This window comes from Camelus bactrianus, chromosome 19 (assembly GCF_048773025.1).
Source record: "Camelus bactrianus isolate YW-2024 breed Bactrian camel chromosome 19, ASM4877302v1, whole genome shotgun sequence".
Lineage (NCBI taxonomy): Eukaryota > Metazoa > Chordata > Mammalia > Artiodactyla > Camelidae > Camelus > Camelus bactrianus.
Window position 1 is genome coordinate 46,530,240 of NC_133557.1, and position 8,391 is coordinate 46,538,630.

Below are 8,391 nucleotides of genomic sequence, written 5' to 3' on the forward strand. Positions count from 1 at the left end.
GTCAGAGGAGTGGGCAACACCAGGTTGTGTGACACTGAACATCGTGGTAATAAGGACTTTGGATTTACCCTGAGAGGGGAGCCACCGGAGAGTTTCAGATGGAGGAGTGATATTAATGGACTCTTCAAAACAATTAACCTCTTCTGTCTGGAGGACAGACCGCAGGTGCTGGGAGGGGGAGAGGAGGGCTAGCTAGGAGGTCGTCGTCATCTGGGAGCAGTGAGAGCAGCGGTGGGGAGGGCCCTGCGACTGTGCTGGGCACATGCTCAGAGCTGGCTCTTGCGGGCTCCGGGAAGCTCTGGGAGGCTCGTCATCATTTGGAGGGGGCGGGATAAGATCAGCTAAAATTTAGGAAAGATAATCAGCAGCAGAATTTAGGACGAAAGGGGTGAAAGAGAACCTATACCGCAATCTGTCATGGTGAGGAATAATTTGCTTTTGTATTTCTAGGAATATCAAGAAAGAGAAAACCGCTTTATTGGAAGACCTCAAAAGACTGAAGCAAGACAAGCAAGCTCTTGACGCAGACTTGGGAAAAGTGAAGAGAGAGAGACCAAGCCAGAGAGCAGGTGCGCGCACCACAGGGAGCACGCCGAGCTGGAATGGGTACTTTATACTCGTAACTGTGCTGAACTTGAGTTTAAGTGATAGCAATTGGATAATATAAGCAAAATGCTATTTCTAGAAGTATATTGTAATTTTAGAAATTTTTAAAAATTAGTTATTAAGAGGTATTTGCATTTGATTGGTTTCAGCAGCAATAACTGCAAGATTGAAGAAACTCAAAGATTATTTTGAATTCATGGCATTGTGTGCGCAGCTGTTTGCAGTCCTCCCAGCCAGACCTGGATCTTCCAGGGCCTGGTCACCCTTTTTATCCCTGGGCCTGAAATGTAACCTCTCAAGTGTTTGACAAATGAACAGACAACACCGTGCTATGTTTGTAGAAGACACGAGGGTGAATATGGCATTCCTCACTGGGAAAAACAAAGGAGGGGTAAGCTAAAAATGCAGAAAAGTTTAATACTAAAAAAATTAGAAATAAACAGGAAGGTGCTAGTAAGGGTTTCAGGGAGAAGAAGCATTTGAGCTGGGTCCTGGCAGGTGGAGGGCCTCGGGAGGGGAGGAGGGAGGCCGCGCAGCTGTGTCTCATGGGCGTGTCACTCTCATGGACAGAGTGCACCTGTCCTGGTCCAGAGGAGGGCAGGGCACAGGGCTGGAAAGGTCGATCGAAGGAGCCCTTGTTTGCCAAAGGAAGGGTCTTTTCTCTGTGATTGTATGATCTTCAGTGTAAGACACATACAAATAAAATCCACTAACCTGTTTGTAAGAAATGTACTTCCCTCATCTATAAAGTAGAATAATAATCATCACACCCATCATGTATTTGTTGTGTTAAATAAAATCATACAAACTGTGAGAATTCCGACTGTGAACACAGCCTTCTTTTACTAACACACTAGACTGTATACAACCTTCCTACATCCTTTTTTTTTTTTTTTTTTTGCCTCTTATTTTTTCATAATACTTTCATTAGATAGGCATTGGTTTTCATGTGAAATGTTTTAACTTAGTTATTTCCTTATTTTGAAAAATTACATTCGGATTATTGAGTTACTTTATCTTATAGGTGAAAAATTATATGAAATAAAAATTTTAGAAGAAATACATAAGAAATGATTTACCTGCAGAAAAGATTACAGTGGTGTGCTGAAAGCCAGGAGCTTCTGGGTAACAATGTAGTTCAGCTTAAGGAAGCAAATGAGGAAACAGAAGCTCAGACCTGAGGTGATAGATCGCTCCAGAATGTGCTCCTGTAGATGAACGCTGTTAGCTTTAACAATCAGCTCTTAGCCCTGTGTCACTGAACCAGTGCTCTAAATTCTGTTAATTAAAACAGCTGATTTGGGTTTGGTTTGCTTTACTTTGTGTAGTCTGTTTTAGATTAGACTGAGAATACAGTCCACTGTTCTTATCTAAGGACTCCCTATCCAGCAGATTCAACCAACTGTGGATGGAATATTTGTTTAAAAGTGGAAAGTTCCAAAAAGCAACACTTGAATTTGCCACAAGCCGGCAACTACTTATGTAGCATTCACATTGCATCAGATACCATGAATAATCTAGAGATGATTTAAAGTGTATGGGAGGCTGCACAAAAGCTCCATGCAAGTCCTATGTCATTTTATACAAGAGGCATCAGCATCCATGGATGTTGACGTCTGGGGGGAGTCCTGGAACCAGTGCCCCATGGTTACCAAGGGATGACTGGAAGTCCAGGCTCCTGATCCCAGCCTAGCAGATCCCCACGTGGTCTGAATCCTGCCTGTACCACAATCCCCCAGTCACTGTCCTCCAGCCCTGCCAGACTGCCCTCTGATTCTTGAACAGGCCAAGCTCACTGCACTTCATGTCTGGCCCCTAGAAATACCCGTTATTTTCTGAGCATGGCTCTACTTCAATAATATGGGGTGCATTGCCACTAGAGAAGACAGTGTGGAAGTTCCTTAAAAAATTAAAAATGGACTTACCTTATGATCCAGCCTTCCCATTCCTGGGCATATGTCAGGAGGAAGTTCTAATTCAAAAATCACATGCACCTCAATGCTCACAGCAGCACTATTTATAATAGCCAGGTCATGGAAACAACCCAAATGTCCATTGACAGCTGACTGGATAAAGAAGTAGTGGTATATATTTATACAATGGAATAGTACTTAGCCATTAAAAAGAATAAATACCATTTGCAGCAACATGGATGGACGTGGAGATAGTCATTCTAAGTGAAGTAAGCCAGAAAGAGAGAAAAATGCTATATGATATCACTTATATGTGGAATCTAAAAAAAAAGACACAAATGAAATTAACTACAAAAGAGAAACAGACACACAGACATAGAGAAAGAAACTTATGGTTACCAGGGAGAGAAGGGGGTTAGAAGGGATAAATAAGAAATTTTGAAAATTGCCCTTCTTGGGGAGTGATGGAAATGTTAGCTATCTTGATTGTGGTGATGGTTTCCTGGGTGTAGACATCTATCAAATTCATCAAATAGTACATGTGAAATATGTGTAATTTATTGAGCAGGAATCATACCACAATAAAGGTGCTTTTAAAAAAAAGATTGGCGGCATTGTGTCCTATGTTTTTGTGTGTCTTCAGTGAGTGGGTCTTCAAGTTTCTGGTCTGCCATATTTTCTGAACCAGAAGTGCCCTCCTTCCCTTTCCTTTGATAAACTGTCAGTGGGTGGCATTTATTCCCATGGCTTCAACCACTATCTGTCCACTGATTAACTGTCAAAACACCAGCATGGACATCACATTTCCGTCCCAGAAATACACTTATAATTGACAAGTAGACATTCCCACTTGATTAGCCCATAAAAATCTCAAGCTCCGTATGTTTGAATTTACAATCGCTCAGAACTAGGTTTATTTTCAACCCGTGGCATCACCATACCATCTGTTTTCCGTGCCATACATCTGGGAGTTTTCCTTTACTTTTCCACTCCCTCACCCCCGTCAGTACTACAATTCTATTCCTTAATGTCCCCCAACTAAGTCCCCGCCCCTCGCTCCCCACTGCATTAATTCACACCCCTGGCTAGTCTCCCCAGTGCTGTTCTTTAGAGTGAACAATCCACTTTTCTCACTTTTAATGACTAATCTGTGTCACTCTCCTCCTTAAAACCCCAAAGAATTCCCCGCTGCGTATGTGAGGAAGTCCACGCTCCCTGATTTAACGTTACAACTTCTCATCACCTAGTTGCGGCTTTTTTTCAGCCTCAGCTTCCGTTAGTTCCTCAAAACCTCTAGCCTCACTGACCTTCCTTCCCTAAGTGCAAAGTGTCTTAGACACGACCAGAGCTCTGCACGAGACACGCAAGCTGCCGAGAATCCCGTCCCCACCATGCACTCTCCTGGTCTAGAGATTTGCTGGAATCCTTCAGATGTCAGTGCAGAATGCATTTCCTCTCGGACACCTTCCCTACCTTCTAGAACCCTGCCCCAGGCAGTGCAAGAGCCCCTCTGATCATACTGTATACATGATGCCAAGTGACTCTTACCACATTGTTTTGAAAACCTATTTAAATTTGTCTCTTCCATGATACAGTATGAACTCCTTGAGGGATGGGGGGCTGTGTGGTGTTTATCTAGACACACCTGGCACAGACCCCGGACCAACGGAAACAGTCTGCTGACTCATCAAGAAGAATTGTCGTCTTTGCGATGTAAGAAAGACTACGTGATCTCTGATCTTACACCATCCGGCAACGGTCAAAATAATTTCACCTAGAACTACACAGGCAAAATATTTGTATTATTTTCCTCTTTGTGAGCCCGAGATCATAGGCATCCTGGAACGTAGTTGTCACTCTAATCTGTCTGTCCCCTGGGCTGCCACATCCAGCTTCAATGTATTCTGTAGAAGTCATAGGGATACGTGTACATCACCCCCTCTTAGAGCAAATGGTGCTTCAGCCTGACCAAGTTTAATGTCCATATAAAAATCAGAAATATTCTGAACTGAAGCCTGAAGACACATTTCCCATCTCTCCTTCCAGTCTACCATCTGCATCCCACATCCCTACCACTCACCTGCGTCTGACCACCTTCCATCTAGAAACCTCATTCTCTGTGGGACATTTGGATCAGAACTAATTACAGGAGTAATAAGAATGTTCCCATGAATGCAGGCTCTGCACAACAAGGATGCTTTGACCAGATGCCTCAGTGGTGGCCTGCAGGGTCTGTTCACGTGTTCTGCCTGGCTTCCCTGCAGGCGTACTGCAGAAAATCAAGTCTGAATTTAAAGTCATAGAAGGCCTAAGAAGTGCAGGAAAATAAAGAACCAGATTCATCTCCTTTGGAATATTTCTGAAAACCATCCACTAATGGGAAGAAGAGATTTAAGAGGTTTATTTCAGAGCAGATGATGTCCAACTGCAGGTGGGTCAGTTTTGTCATTTTTGTTCACTAGTTGGCTTTCTGCTGCTTCTAACAAGCCTCTGTTTAGAGAAGTGGCCTGAGTCGACCCTCAGTGCAGAAAGGTGAGCTGGGCCTGGCAACAGCCAAGCTCCTCTGCTGTGTAGTAACCAGCTGAGAAGGAAGGGATGGCCCAGGGCTTCCTCTGAGTCTCTCTCCTTCAGTTATAAATTCTCTGAAGGGAAAATGGAATAAAAATCTTAATTCCATATGTATTGTCAAAGTATAAAACGAATCAGCTTTGGAGGGGAAGGTATAGTTCAAGGGGTAGAGTCCGTGCTGGGTTCAATTCGCAGTACCTCAATGTAAAAAAATAATAAGAAAAATTTCTTTAAAAAAAAAAAAAGGAAAAGAACAAAGAAGAAAAGAGATCTCAAACAACCCAACTTTAAAAAGAAAAAAAAAGATTTTTAAAAAAAGTAATCAGCTTGGTCTTTTGCTAGATTAGAAGTTTGGGATTAACAGACACACACTACTATCTATAAAATACATAACCAGCAACTCCCAGGTCCTTAATAACCTAGTTCCACCTGAATCCGTTCTCTTTTTTCCTCTAAGCAACCCTTGGAAGCCTCTGTAATTCTCATCTTATGAAAGAATTCATTTAAAGGTGGTTTGAAATTTCCTGGTCAAACCCGTTATTTGAGGTTCCATGAATATAGGTCTAGTAAGAAAGACAGACAATAAACCAGTAAGGAAATAAATGTATTATGTACTGCCAGGTACTGATAATTGCCACAAAGAAACATAAAACATATTAGGAGAGAAAATGTTTGAATAGGAAACATGTGTGTGCTATTTTAAATAATGTGGTCAGATAAGTCCTCCCTGAGGGTAAAATAATTTGAACAAAGTCCTGAATGAAGTAAGAGAATAAGCCACGTAGGTAACAGATGAGAAAAGTCTCCCAGGCAGGGAGAAGTGTAAGTACAAGACTTGGAGTTACAAACACAGCTGTCCTGGTGGGGACCACCTGGGCGGTGAAGATGGGCTGGAGCAGAACGGTGGTAACTGAGGCTGCAGAGACGGGTGAGGGACCGGGATCACACAGGGCCTTGGGAGTCATGGTAGGGACTCTGGATTTTCTTCTGAATAGAATAGAAAGTCACCAGAGTACAGGGGAGCAACTTGATCTGATTCATACTTTAATAAGACCGTTGTGGGTAATGTGTGGGGAATAAACAATGGAAGCAGGGCAAGGTAAGCTGATGGGAAGCCAGAGGAAGAGTGCTGCTGACCTGGAGGGAGACACCGAGGTTGGGCTGGGATGATGGCGGGAGACGGGCTGAAAGGGGGACACGACTTGACAGTAATGGCCATAGGCTTTAGTGCTCGATTTGGACACAGAGAGACACAGAGGGGTTCAGGGTGACAAGTATGTGATATTTGGGGCTGAGTCACAGTTTTTGTGCAGGGCCCTGACAGGAGAAGAAAGTGGGGACGTTGATGTCGGTAAGAAGGGTGGGTGGGCGTTGAATTCCCCCTAGAGCCGCGTCTCTGTTTCTCTGTAGATGAAGTCAGCAGAGCAGGGATGGGTGTTCCTACTTCTGCAGGGAATTGCGTATCCTCCTCATCGGTAACTTTGAGAGGCCGACCTGCCCATCCAACTGCAACATCTTGAATCTGCTTCTTTCTATCCAGGAGTGGATTTCCATCTAAGATGACAATAAAAAATTCCCGTGTCCAGAGTTAGAGCTGTGTGCCTTTGGGATGATCTCAGAGCTGTCTCCACAGAGGCTCGGTGTGCTCTCTCTCCCTCAGAGAACACAGGTCCCCTTCAGCCCGGTGGGTCTTAGCAGAGAGGGCTTCACAAATAGCTTCTCTCAGGCCTTGGGGACCAGCCTCCCATTGGGCCAAGCCCTGAAAACAAGCATGAGGTCCAGGCAAAGGAGTTGGCCATGTGCGATCTTGGTGAGGGCTTTCTCCAGAGCACCATCTGGAAGATTACATGAGGACAGTCTACAAAAGGGTGGGAGGGTTGGTGGTGTAAATGGATTTTAACTTTTGCTCTGAATCTGATTCTGTCCTTCCGTTTTGTTAAGGAAGTGTTCTTAGGCCAGACATGATTCTCCTGTGTCTCTTTCTATTTGATCATCCAAGAGGTTTAGATAGGATCATTGTTTTAGAGTAAGAACCTTTAAAAATTCCTTGCAAATAGCATCTTATTGGGGATTTGGCCAAGACAACTAGTAAATTCTCCCAGCAATATTGAACCCATTTTTTACTCCAGGGGGTCCCCAAAGGTATACATGTTCCAAATCTGACCCAAAACCAAGGAGACTTTTTTATCACTTCACCATGGACAAAAGATATCATTAAAGAAGGTGAGAAAAGAGCAGGTCCCCATCATCCAGAGTCCCTCCCAAAGAGCCCACAGAAGTAAAGAGGAGATGAACGAGAGAAACGGTTTATTTATACACACACAGGAACCAACCATAAAGTAACTACCATGTTAAATGGTGAAAGTTAAAGGCTTTTTATCAACCTAACTTTGTAAGTAAGGCAAAGGGAGAGGAGAGAACTGGCTTCCATGACAGAGTTCCTTCTGCATCTATTGAATCTCAGGTATCTTCAGCTTAAAGTGCCTTTGTATCAACCATGGGTTCCATCTGGCTTTCCATTCCTCGAACTTTGTTCTTCCTTTTCAAGATTCATTCATCTATTCTGAGCCCTTGGATTTTCCACGTGAACTTTAGACTGATAGTTAATTCCTGCAAAATACCACCGGGGATTTGGGTAGGCATTCTTTGAATCCTTAGGTCTATTGGTAGACAATTGCCATCTTGGTAGAATTAAGCCTTCTGCTCCATGAATATGGGGTTATATTCTGTGAATGTAGGTCTTGATTTTTCTCAACAGAATCTCTCATCTATTGTAGTCTTCAGTGTCCAAGTCTGGTACTTCTTCACCTCTGTGGGATGCTGATTCAGAACAGACACGACCTCCTGGAGAACCTCTACTGCCACGGAGCTGACTTGGAACTGAGTCCTGAGAAGGCTGTCTTCTTTACTGAGTCTTAACTCCTGTGAAATTCATCCTTTTACTCTCATAAATGCTTATTGTCCTCATAATAAATCTATTAAAAATAGGATTAATGTACTTTAATTACCATAGATGAGTTGATTTCACACATATGTGGTCATGCAGATGGGACCATGGATGCAGACTGTGGGTCTGCATACTTGCACCCTGAGGCCTCCCTTGACATCAGCCAAAGACCAGGAACCTTCTTTTCCAGATGCACAGCATTCATTCATCCAAGTGAACCAGAACTGGTGGACCTCAACTCCTCTCCATCAACCTTAGTGTTGCTTTAATTCCCACTGTTTCAACCAGTTCATTACAATGACATACTTGAAAACAGAGCTTTCAATAGTTGTGCAAGCACTTTAGTGGGATGAACTC

At 43.3% G+C, this 8,391-nt stretch overlaps 1 protein-coding gene across 20 annotated transcripts in view; it reads left to right on the forward strand.

Annotated features, from left to right (window-relative positions):
* LOC123611886 (centrosomal protein of 162 kDa-like) overlaps window positions 1-3,104 on the forward strand; it is a 79,230-nt gene extending 76,126 nt beyond the window's left edge. For 15 of the 20 annotated variants that reach the window (XR_012500790.1, XR_012500791.1, XR_012500785.1 and 12 more), the window contains one exon: window positions 451-3,104. The gene's annotated coding sequence lies outside the window, so the exon portion shown is untranslated. The remainder of the gene's footprint in view (window positions 1-450) is intronic. The other 5 variants (XR_012500798.1, XR_012500801.1, XR_012500797.1 and 2 more) reach the window with 3 other exon arrangements.
* The last annotated feature ends 5,287 nt before the right edge of the window (window positions 3,105-8,391 follow it).